Source organism: Zeus faber (assembly GCF_960531495.2).
Source record: "Zeus faber genome assembly, chromosome: 5".
Classification (NCBI taxonomy): Eukaryota; Metazoa; Chordata; class Actinopteri; order Zeiformes; family Zeidae; genus Zeus; species Zeus faber.
This window is the reverse complement of record NC_137192.1, coordinates 18,603,315-18,616,686: the sequence shown is the minus strand read 5'-3', so window position 1 is coordinate 18,616,686 and position 13,372 is coordinate 18,603,315. Positions and strand designations below refer to the sequence as shown.

General features: G+C 39.4%; 1 protein-coding gene across 1 annotated transcript in view; it reads right to left on the bottom strand.

Moving 5' to 3' along the window:
- Positions 1–13,372, bottom strand: part of shmt2 (serine hydroxymethyltransferase 2 (mitochondrial)) — a 42,937-nt gene that overhangs the window by 29,067 nt on the left and 498 nt on the right. The window lies entirely within an intron of this gene.

Below are 13,372 nucleotides of genomic sequence, written 5' to 3'. Positions count from 1 at the left end.
CAATTGGCATAATAATTTGGAACGCAGTGTGTGTGTGTGTGTGTGTGTGTGTGTGTGTGTGTGTGTGTGTGTGTGTGTGTGTGTGTGTGTATATATATATATATATATATATATAAAAATACTTCCTCAGTGGTACAAGTAAATTAGCAATTTATATTTCCACAGCCCTAGAGTTGAAGCAATTTATTTTTGAGAGAATAATGTTTTCAAAAGCTGAGCCCTCTTTCTTTTTGTTTAAGTAACTGGGTTATAATAAAGTTGACGACTTTCATTGACTGTCATTTTCTTTCATTTATTGAGCTGTTAGGCAATTAGCCAATCCATTTTATCAAATGCAGTGAGGCTATGATGGTTTTTAAAATAAATAATCAGGCCCATCTATTTCTATCTACTTGGCCTAGGTTGTTTAAATGCCTTCACTGGGTGAGAAAACTAGCTATGACGGAATTACTTTTAATAACTATTGATTATAAATGTGTTAATTTAAACCAGCAAATCCCTAGATGAAATTTGAATATCTAGTGACTGCACCTTACCGTTAACTTGTTTACATTCACACTCATGATACTTACCGTTAACCTGTTACATTTCTAGTATTTGTACATTTGGTTGCACCTTACAGATAATCTTTCATTTATGACTGGTACTGTAACTGCTACTTTTGGCATTGTGTGTATTGGAATTGCACACTACTGTTTAACTTTTGTTTTTTTTAATGATACCTACCATTAGCTTGTGACACTTCTGGCTGCACATATAGCTATTGCATCTCACTGCTACCTTTTTAACACTTATATTGTTTATTTGGGGTATTTGCACACTATATATTTGCACTCCTTTCCTACTTTATACTGCAACTGCTACACAATAATTTCCCTAGGGATAAAATACCTTATCTTATGTTATCTTATCTTACAACCAGCACAAACAACTCAGTGAAATGAAATTACAGAATAAAAAAACGCATGGATTCTCTTGGCTGTCACAACTGCATATGATTGAAGACCAGTGTTTAAGACCCTATAAGAGTTCAAACAATGAATGGTGGTATCCATTTAGAAGAAAACACTAATGAAGGAATTCACACCATGTGATAACAAGCAAGTAGCCATTCCAAGCTTACATTTGCATTAGGGAATTTGCAATACAAAGAGAGACCATTATTCTGGCCGTGTTCTACAGTTCAAATGTATTCACTATTGAAAGATGCTATAGTGCCTGCAACCTGCCTCTGAAGGTGAGGAATTGCATTACATTATAGGCACATTCAGCATTTAGACATTATGGTGGAGAGAAATCCATTTGGTCTGGCTGCAAATGGTTTCCCTTACCACTAACCAGCTTTACAGGCTGCCAGGGCAAGACCAACCCCACCCTGCTGACAGAGTTCTTACAAAAAATGAATCTTCGACTGAAGTCAACATAATGTGTTCAACATAATGGGCTTAGCGCGTTCAAATGATTACCGCTAAAGAGGCAGCTCCCTGCATCAAATCATTATGTGTGAAATAGGGCCTGAGACATTACATGTTTGCCACGATTGGCAATACAGGTGACAATCAGTTAATAAACAATATATAAGTACATTCTTTCATCTATATTCAGCTCAAGAAAAAAACAACAACAACCAAACAAACAAACCAAAATAATATGCTGAAAATAATAACGACCTTCTTCTTACCACTGCATAAACAATATTATGCTTGCGTTCTCTATGTCAAGATCTCACTGCCTGACCATTAAAGGAGAGCCACCATCTGTACTGGTGTGCAAGGGTGTGAGGAACAACCCCCCTATAGTAGCAACATTAAAAAGCGATTAATGCTCATGGCTGGTTGAGGTCACTCAGATGAGCTAATGCAATAAAGCTTATCCTAAAATCAAGCCCATTAGAGAAAAACAATAATAATAATAATTTTATATATATATAAAAATCTAACTTTCATTTCATAATCTCTCATAATCTTTCATTATTTCTTGATTGCAGTGGAATTATAGTTTAGCTTTAGGTAGAAATCAGGATTGTGCAACCCCTATTTCATTTATGTATGTTTATGTAATCGCCATTGAAATGATCGTGCCAAATAGGATGCCGAATTGAAATCTGGATTGGAATGACAGGATGATGCATTTAAACATATTATTAATACACAGGATTTGATATCACTTGTGCTGATAATAAGGGGGCTAAACACAGAAGCCCAGTTTAGCCAAACAACTTCCCACACTTGTCCCTACACTTAAGGAGACCTCAGACAGTGGCATAATAGATCTCCATAAACCACCTCCAAATGGTTAAGTTTGCTACCGAGCTGTGACAACCACTATGAGGGCCATCTTGACTATTTCACTGATATTATCAATGAAATAAGTAAATAGATGAAACAGTGTACCGCTTTCATCACTGTTTCAAGAAATTCATCCACATGACACCTCCAGATGGCTCAACGGTGAGCTGTGACGTCCCGCATCCTCTTCACACCACTATTCTAGATACTGGATACTAGATAATCCTTAACTAGCGCCACTGGAAAGGTGTACCCAGTAACTGCCCTCCATCCTCCACTCCCGCCGCCTGCCCAGTCACTAATCCCATTGGTACTGCCAATGCATACTCATTGGCACCGATTCTGTCTTGTGGCCATCATCTTCTATCCCTTACTATCATAACGGACTGGTTTCCCATTCCTCATCCACAGCCACTGACTAGCGCTTTCAGTTGTTTCAGAAAAATCCTTTACAGCTGATCTCAGAATGACCTTGAATACCAAATTACATTTCACTGCATATATGTACGAAAGTATTGTTTGTTGGGTTAAGAGTTGTTTACCCTTATTATAGAACCCAGAATCGCGATTGTGGCGCCGCCCCTTGCGGCCGCCTGCACGAGCACCACGTGTCGATTACGCACATTTGAGTATTTTTCGAGCTTATAGAGCTTGTGCGTAATCACCGGGTGTCATGACATTTCACTGCATATATGTACGACCGTATGTGTATGTATGTGACAAATAATCTCTTGAACTTGAACTTGAATGTATAAGACGAATAAACCTCTTGAATCTTGAAATTCTAAAATAAATGACATAGTTCCTTAAGTTCGGAAGTCACATAAGAGAAAAATGACTGTATTCAATCGAAAAACATAAGTATGTAACAATTTCAGTGAATTTTTTTATTATGTATCCTTTAATTCAAATTCCAATTCCGCATTTGGTTTGCTACCTCTCTTCAAATTCAAGGATTTAATTGGAATCAGCATTCAGCAAATAAATTCCGAGAGGCGCCGAATCCCAAAGTAAACCCTTCCAGGATTTCAGTCAGCGCACAAAACCATTGCATTTCGGTCCATCGTCCCCGCTCTCTCCTATTCCTACGACCATCCCTGCAGCAGCTGAAGGGATAGGGGGTGGCGTGCCAAGGGAAAACGTTGGCACATAAGTGGCTAAATTTGAGAAGCCTCTTCCCCTGCCTTCTGTCACCGTTGGCAGTGGGCAGAGAGGCATCTCCCTAAGGTTCCGGGACAGACGAGGGCCTGCGGAGACAGGTCGTCCCGCCTCTGAGAAATCACACGGGTCATTAGACCCTGACGGGAAGCGTCCTTCGCTGTCGGCAGGAACACACCGAGAGCAGAGGTAGGAAAGTCAAACACCGCTGCAATGCTTATACGGATACTGATGACTGCGGAACAGACAAGGGTCACCGTCCAATTGGGGAGCGGGGGGACCTCCATCTTTACCTCCACCTTTGTCCTTTCTTTTCCACTGAGCCCCCCGCCCCCCCCCCCAACTTTTCTCCTTTCATCCCCCCCTCATGTCAACATAAGCTGTTGAGCAGGTGCGGTCGTGTGGCACTTGTGCAGAGTTTTTTTTTTTTTTTGTCCCCAAGATCCGTTCCATATCTGCAACGATGACAGCGTTGTACCCTGCAGCCTTGTTTACCCAGCGTTGTACCCTGTCGCCTTGCAGGTAGAAAACTAGGCTTTCTACCTGCCCGGCTGTGTCCCATCCCAGCCTACGTCCCTATGGGAGATTAATTAATAAACACATGATTAATTGATCCCAAGAAAAGTGAGACTGTCAACCACGGGACTATTTTTAGGCAACAGATTAGGGCGTCTTTTGAAGGTGAACTAGATGAAAACCTCGCAGCGAGAACGGCGGCATCAACCTGGGCGCGGCGCACAAAAAGGAATGCACCGTCACAGATGGGCCGCCACGCGACATTGATGAGGTCGCACGCTGCGGTCTGTCATTCTTGTCAAACATCTGTGACCGTGGAACAATGAAAGAGAAAAATAAAAAATAAATTATAATAAAAGGACAAGAAAGAGGAAATCATTTAATTTGTCCTAACTGTGTATTATTTTTGGCCATTTCCTGTATCGGCTGCCAAAGGGAGTCGAATTTACAGACGACTCATGTCCATCAGTTGCTTTCTAAAATAACAGTCTGCCTTGTAACACAAAGGAAATCAAAAAAAAAATAAAAAAGAACGAAGCAGGGATACAGAATGAGGGGGGGGGGGGGGGGGGGGAGAACCATGAAGTCAGGTTGCTGGAAAAAAAGGAGAGAAGTGTCAACAGGGCAACGGCATCTGTCAGTCTGACACGCTGCTGCACCCTCTCGCTGTCACTGACTAATAGGAGCACTGACCGTTACAAATTGCTCTGTGATTCAGTCTGGATGAAACCAGGATAAGAAATGTGGCCCCGGAGAAGCCCAGGGGTGAGGGCTGTGTCCAAAACCACTTCACTTCATTCAGATCAAGAGGTTTTCCCGACAATCAAAAAGTAAAGCGTTGTCCGCGACAAAGCCAATCTCAAGGGGAAGTAGGATTTTGAAGCGGTTATCTTTCCACACAGAGATCAGGAGTGGAGTCTTTTTGATGTCAAGGAAATTGACTCTACTCAGTAATTTGGGCAGCTCATGGGGCTAGGGATTATGCATACTATTTTCAATGTTTACCTTTACACAGGTGAGCTGAGAACTCTGCATAATGATGAAGGCTTCATGGCTAAAATGTCCATATGTAGTGAGAGACTTCCGAGTACTGGTTTCCTTCATTCAGATTTGAACTTATTGGGAATTGATCAGCTCAACCACTTTTTAATCCACAAAACATGATGAACCCAGCACTTATATATTTCACTCTAAGTAGTTATTGTTTCAAAAGGCAGCTAAAATATTACTTCCACCATAATGTTTCATAATAAATTACCTGTGACAGTGACATCCATAGTGCAAAGCAAGACAGAGAATTTAAATATAGTAAGACTGAAATGTAAATACATATTTAAAATGCTACCCAAATTAGATATTAACTAGTTGCATAGCAACTACATGAGGTGAGTGACCAGTGCTGCCCACATTAATCTGTTTAGAGAACGAGAACTGCACTTTTAAGAAAAACCGCTGGAATTAACAGTCTCATAGATTGACTAGACCTTAGTTCCGTCCACACGTATATGGGTGTTTTTAAAAGTGGTCTTCCGTCCACACTGAAACAGCGTTTCAGGTCACTGGAAAACTAAGCTTTTGAAAAACTCCTTCTAGGGTGGAGATTTTTCAAAACTGAGTTTTCTGCGTATTTGTGCGGACGGGTGAAATGGAGGCTTCACCAGACGATGACGACGTGCCCTTGATTGACACATGGGAAATTGTTGTTTCACACACTGAGCATGCACCACAAACCTACAGACAACGGCGGACTACCAGTGTGTTTATGTGTGGCCAGTACCGTTAGGTCTAATGTTGGGCATTTTCCCATAAATATCCCGTATTTTTAAACCTTTCTAAAAAAAAATAATAATAATGAAAAAAAAGCAGCACCGTGATCTCTGTGTGGGCGATCCGCTCTGCGTCCCCGCTTCTCCAAACACAACCAATAATAGTGTAACAACAAACAAGCGTAACAGGAAGCTTGAAACCGGAACAATCCCGGACAACGTCTAGTAACCGTAGTTTAATTCTACTTGTTTACAAGTAGCGTTAGTTCATCATTACACCGCCGTGCCAACGCGTATAAATACACTGCCCAAAGTACGGCAATGCCATGCTGGGTTGTGTTGTTGTTGTATTCGCCGCTCAAGAAGAAGCCCATCAATGTCCACGCTCCCAATGTTCTTCTGTGGTGTTTGACATAAAGTATTATCGCCACCACTGGCCTGGCATGTTTATCGGAGCATTATCAATTGTTTTTGGGTTCTCTTGTGCACAGAGATGTTTTCAAAAAACACTGTTGGCGTGGACAGGAATTATTTTGAAAACGGAGGGGGAAAAATATGTTTTTAAAAATACCCATATACGTGTGGACGACATTGAGTTTGACTTAACTTCAAAATATATATTTAGAGGAAAATCGGAATAAAACAATGATATTGTGGGTGGGAGACCGGCGGGTGATGGACAACATAATCTCACTGGTCAGAAATTAAATGTTTTCACAGGAATATCTTAAAGGTGACCTATTATGCAGAACACACTTTTTCAGTGCTTGTGCACATACATTTTGGTCTCTGATAGGTCTACAAACAAACTGTGACATAAGACAAACCAGTCAGTTTTTGTGAGATGTCCGTTTCAGAAAACATGTCGTAAGACAATCCGTTCAGCTGTGTCTCGGTACTACGTAGCATTGAGACACGTTAGAATTAGAACCGCCCTCCATCAGAGTAACTCCACCCACAGCTGGAGCGTGAAAGGACACGCTAGCATCAAAGCTAAGAGCTAAGCAAGGGAAGTGCTCTGTTGGCTTACAGACCAGCACAAATCTTGTATAAGAAAGAAGAATTAATACCAAGTGTTTATGACAAAACTGCAGAGGAGGGAAATACAAGTATCTGCTGTGTGTTTCTTTCTGTGTGTGTCCAAGGTAGGTTGACTGTACTGTGGGCTGCGGCGCGTCATCCGCTCTGCGTTTCTCCAAACAAAACCGAAAATCAGTTTTTTACTTTACGACGTTTCGGTAACGGAATCAAACAAAAAAGCCCCAAGCCCTGCCGTATTCCACGCTGCTCAGTTAAAGACTAAACTTTAATATCAGGCCTTGTAGATCTAATATGAGTGAATATTCAGCAACTGGATTGCTTATTCCTCCCCTCAAATTTGTTCAGAAGAGATTTTGGTGTATTGATGAGGTGAAATCAGCAAATGTTTACAGAATAAATAAAACGGAGCCCAGACTAAAGCTCAAACCCCATTGCTCAGAGAACTAGGGGCCTGGCAGCTCATTTACATTTAAAGCTACACACATAGAAACGGCCCGTTTTGGAACACTTTGGTTTTTGAGGCATGTTACAATGGCTGGAATGCATAATCTGAGTGGTATTTCTCAGCAAAAAACTTGAGTTTTAGTTTAAGTTTAACTCCAAGAGATTATTTGTCACATACATATACATACGGTCATACATATATGCAGTGAAGTGACATGACACCCGGTGATTAAGCACAATAAGCTCTAAAAATACAAAAATGTGCGTAATCAACACGAGGTGCTCGCGCAAGGGGTGGCGCCACAATCGCGATTCTGGGTTCTAGAATTATATAATAGAATATATTTTGGGGACCTCAGAGACCATATATTATTTACCATTATTACCATATATTAACTTGTTGAAAAGGAGCATAATAGGTCCCTTTTAAGACAGCAATTCATAACGATATAGAAATATATGATAGCCATTTAATAACTTAGATGTTCTGCTATTCCCATTTGACAGTAAAAGTTGCATGTGTTTTCTTTCTTTCCAGCCGACATTGAAGAAAATGTGGCCAATGGTGCTCATACATAGTACAACCCGATCAGTTTATCTATTCGGTCAACATGAATTTATAAACTCCACTGGTAAGCCAAAGGGATGATATTGGCAAAGAAAGCTGAGAAATAATTGCCACGTAACTAGGGAAGCTAATTTAGGATGAACCTCATTAACCGATCATTAACCCACAATATAAAAACATCAGGCCACTGTCCCTCAAAAAAAAAAAAAAAAAAAAAAAAAAACGGGACATGGAGAAACTCGTGCCCCCTCCCGTCAAATATTCGCATTGAACAGCGGAATCAGATTCAACTGACAAAATTCTGAGTTGGGTACAGCCCTAGAAATAATAATAATGGGACACACACAAAAGAAACCTGCTATATGTTTAATGGACTGTGCCTTTCAGTGACGAGCGGAGCGACTGAAAAGTTTCTCCACAAGTGCTTGAACATAGGATGGAAGACAGTCAATGACATAACTTAACAATGACTGTATTTCAAATCCTCCGATAACTTTCACCAGCAAAAAATGAAAAAAATAAAATAAAAATAAAATAGTAAACAGTATATATATTTTTTTGCGGTGGTGACGTTATTGAGCCCTATTTGCACATGTCGCCACCATGAGTGGTATTTAAGAAAAATATTGTACAGCCTATTATTCTTTTACCATGCAACAGACTCTTTAAATTTTTATTTTTTTTAACCGTTAGTATTAATCGGTCAAAATTCTTATTGTACACGTAACACAGGTTTTTTGTGTCCTGTGAATTCAAATTGACTGCAATCCCCTAGTAATCTATACTTAATTTAAAGATTGGATAAGGAGTGCCTCACTGTTAGTAATTAGGTTGTACTTCTGCATGACTGTACCAATTTTGGCTCTTTTAAAATTGTTAGTACATTATTAATAATAATTACATTGAAAGATTGTAAACTGCATAACAAAAAGATTATTAATATAATTCAGGATTTATCAGTCGAATCAGATTCGTCTGTTCAATGTGAATATTCGACTATTGGGCGGGGGCCTAATCCGTTAAGAATAACGGAGGAACAGGGCACGAGTGGTGCCGTTCCTCTATGGCTTGTTCCTCCAAATAAAACAACTTAACTCAACAACAATTTTTTGTTTTATTTAGAGGAAAGGGCCTCGGCTCTCCGTGATTGGGACGCACGGAGAGCCGTGTTCGCGTACAACACGGACAATTCACACATAAAAATATATTTATGATTGACTTTATTTATAATTTATCGTTCAAATGTTATCCCTGTGCATTTTGCAAGCTTCTACCATCTGTAAACTGAGGGAGTGTTCATTTCCCACTGCTCTCATTGGCTGCAGTCAACGACTGCACTCGCTAAACATCAACCCATGTTGAGCAATCAGTGACGGAAAACAACTTCAGACTGGGCCGTAAGTAAGACAGGCTCACTGTACATCACATCAGGGTTTTTACAAGAGGGGTCTCAGCCAAACATGGAAGACATTGAGTTGCGTTGCACGCTGTTCTTAATCTGTTAATATTTAGATGTGTTATGTTGCGTAAGCATTTTAAAGTAATTTTAGTGTATTATAGGCTCTGTAAAGGTAGGGATTAAAATTGACAGGAACCTTCAAATTCACTTTTAAATAAAAATCTAACTTCCAATTCTCTACTCTTATTCTCTGTGATTTTGTGAGATTGTGATAATGAATATAACTATTACGGAAAATGAAGGCAGATAACTTCAATGTGATAGTAGACTATGCCTAGCTCCTCATTCTGGGTAAGCAATTCAAACTGAGATTGTAGACTTAAGAGACAAAATACGAAAAATCAAAAACAATCTAGCAGACAAAATTAACTTTTTGCGAGTCATGGTGAATGAAGTTGTGGACACCGCTTTGAAATTTGATTTTCATCACCCATACCAAACTTTTGAAACTATAATAATAATAATAACAATAATATAGCTGCAGGCAGCAATTCACGGGGTACAAGTTAGTCATGTCTGTTACGAATTACAGTTTTCAGAGTTCCCGTGAAACGCAGCATTAGTTCCTACCGACAGCAATTCAACACCTGGATTCCCATGGATCACAGCATAAGTTTGTGCTGTCACTCATCTTTAACCGGGGCTGTTACATTTGACAAAATAATGACTTCACATAATGACGAATACTTTGACTAGAATGTATTAAGAATAATGTTATAAATAATTTACTAATTCAAGATGACATATAGCCAACCTATACAATTCACCATGACATGACCAAAATAATTGTCTGTAACGGAATACAAAGTTATAATGGCAAGAAACTGGCTTTGACTATGAAATATAACGTTAATGTAGACTACCATTACTTCAGAATTTGACTTTCTATCGAAGGACTAATATAAGCTTATGTAACCGCCTTCACAAATGTGTTTTTCCATGTAATTCTCCTCCCTGTCCCCACTCTTAAATGCCTCCTGCCTTTTCAAAAGAAGCTGTCTGCGTATGGCTGTAAACCAGGGCTTGTCATTGTTATAACTCCCCGTGGTACATGTGGGAAAAGAGCTGTGCTCTCAGGAGGCTGATACATAACGAGTCCGCCTCGGTGATCCAGACTGTGATATGAGTTGTGGAGGTAGGTGTAGCAGTGATCCACTGTGTTCTCCTCTCTGAAGACAGTTAACAAACTGCTTGTATATCAGGAGTTTGCGTCTTATATCCCCTTGTGTGCCATGTCGGACAATGATAACGCAGTGATGCAATGACGAGTCTTGAAAAATTACAGTTCTCCGAGTAATGGTGACCCGCAGCGAGTGTTGCCAGGTCCGCGGTTTCAGGCTACTTTTGAAATGTTGCTGTGGGTTAAATTTTTTGTCCGCTGGTTGGGTAGAACCATTTTGCATGCAAATTACATTAATAATATATATTAATAAAATGCATACTATCACTTTGATAATTTATTCATACCCAAATCCTACTAAACTGACTCAAGATCAGCAAAAACACATGTGTTCCGCCTGGCCGGCGCCCGCCTGCCTCTCATCATGACACCCGGTAAGTGGATAAAATACAGGAAGAAATACACAAAGAAATGAGAAACGATGATGCAAACAAGGCTTTTAAATGACAAACATTCATATATTTTCATAAATTATGTGGTGTCAATTGATTGGGGGAAAGAGCAACAAATAGAAAACAGTGTAGGTGCAGATGAGTCAGATTAGAATATGTAGATGTATTAACTTCTGTTGAGCTTCAGTCTAGGGGGATTGTTGTTCTATCTGGTAAAGCAAATAGCCTAGATATTTGTATTGAGACACTTTATCTAACACACTATCAGTTATTTGGGAGTGAATGCATTCTTTAGTTTTGTTGTAATTAAATGTATTGGGCTGGTTTTGATTGGCCACTGGTTGTGTCATACAGACCTGGCAACACTGCACGCAGCATTAGTACGAACACAAGGTACAATTTTCTGAGACCCATGGATTGCATCATCAGCTTCTAGAGTCTGTATGTTACAACTGGCTCAAATGCCACAAAATAAGGAGGGACACGACACCGGCATAGATGTGAACAGAATGCGTTTTATTAACAAAAAAGGCAGAAGAGATAGTAGTATCAAACGAAAAGCTGGGTGTTGTCAGGTTGTCTTGCAAATCCTGCACGAAGCAAACACTACGAACCGATGGAGCCTACACCGCGTCCCATGCGAAAGCCCCCCCAAGAGCAACAACCTGCACAAATTGGATGATGTTACAAAGCGCCTTTGCTCCACAAACTCATCCTTCTCCATCACCTTACCAGAAGTTGTAGAACAGTGTATATCAGCGATACACAACTCCCAGTGGTTTTGCAGCATTTTTTCCACTAATTCCTGCTCCAAATGTAGGTCAATGTGCATCATACTTGTTCAACAAGATGTCTGAAACGCCCAAAATCCAATGACACCTCATTCAGGTTTGGCGGTTGCTGTGGGCCAGACACTTTTTGCCGGAAAAATGCCAAGAAGAAAGAATAAAAAAAATCAGACCAAAAGCAAGAGTTCCAGTCTTGCGGGCTGGATCCCTAATAATAAATCAATATTACTATTTCCCAACTGAAACCAAATCAGAAACCTTACCTTTAGGGAAAGAAAATCTGCACCTTGACCTTGCCTTTCATTATCAAAGCATGTGACTGCTGGCAAAAAGATAAGATAACAAAAAAAGTTATTAATCCCTGGGAGGGAAATTCAGGAAAAGATTAACTGTTGAATAAAAGCTAGGGTGTCATTCCTCCTATAAGCACTTAGTTACCCTTATTGCAATATAAAAAATAAAAAATAAATGACTTAAATAATAAGCCGCTAAAAATAGTAAGTCACTGGAATAACTTGCTTAAAATACCAACTGACAAATAAACCAAATCCTCTGTAAAACTCTGGATTCTATCAGTGCACCCAAAGAGGTTTAAAATAATAAGGTTTCATGCAGCCAACTGGAAATTAGGCCTAATCAAAATGTGCAATAGGAAACACGTGGAAGCATGTGAATCTCTCTACTTAATAGGAAACCTCAAAGACACTTCACTAATTGTTTGAAAACTTTATAATAAAATGGCAGAAGGTTTTAGCACAAACCAACTCCACTTTTTAAAAACAACTTTTTAAACCTTTCTTACTTTATGCAACATTTGTCAACTTGTGTATCAACTTTATATCAATCAAACCAATTGATTATAAGAAAGCAACATCTTGATGTGTGTAACAACTGATGCATGTTGTGTTAAGTGAAATAGTTTTAGAAACTACTTAAAAAAACAAACACCTAACACATTTATGGAACAGATAAATGTTAAAAAGATTGCTGTGTTCAGGGAGTCATGGAGTCTTGACACCATGACTCTCCTTATCACAAGTCAAAAGACTGTTTATTGTTTTTATAGGTTATCTATTCATACAGGTACATTTCGATTGAGATCAGCATCTCTGAAAGGAAGACGATGTCCACACACACACACACAAACACACTCACAAAATGAAGTTTAAGTTCAAAACCACTTGCTTGATGAATACTTTTAAATACATTAAATTGCTGTGCAAAAGTCCAACCATGTAACTGCTACCTTAACAAAACACGTTAATACACGTCCATGTTCTTACTCTATTAGAGTACAAAGTAATTGAAGTTGTAATTCGAACTTGTGACTGATAATGCCATATCACACACATATATATATATATATATATATATAGATATAGATATAGATATAGATATAGATATAGATAGAGGAGAGGAGAGCGAGAGAGAGAGATAGAAATAGAGATCATAACCTTTACCTCATTATTTAATCAGTGGTTTAACCCAAATTATTGCATGGCATTGTGGAATAGTTATATAGACATATTGTTCAATAGTGCAATCAGTTATTGCTGATGACCGCGTCTATTAATGGCGTCCGTTGCCAGGGGCAACCACTCCAGCGATTGGTTTCTCGTCCCTCGTCAAACTATCGCTCCTCTCTGGAACTAGTCATGGTAGTTATAAAAACAAATCCAACTCTTCAAATATATATTCCGGCTCAATGCATCGTTGTACCAAGCGCGTATAGCCGCCCCGATCGCCCTGTCGGCGGGTTAGCTTGGCTCAAA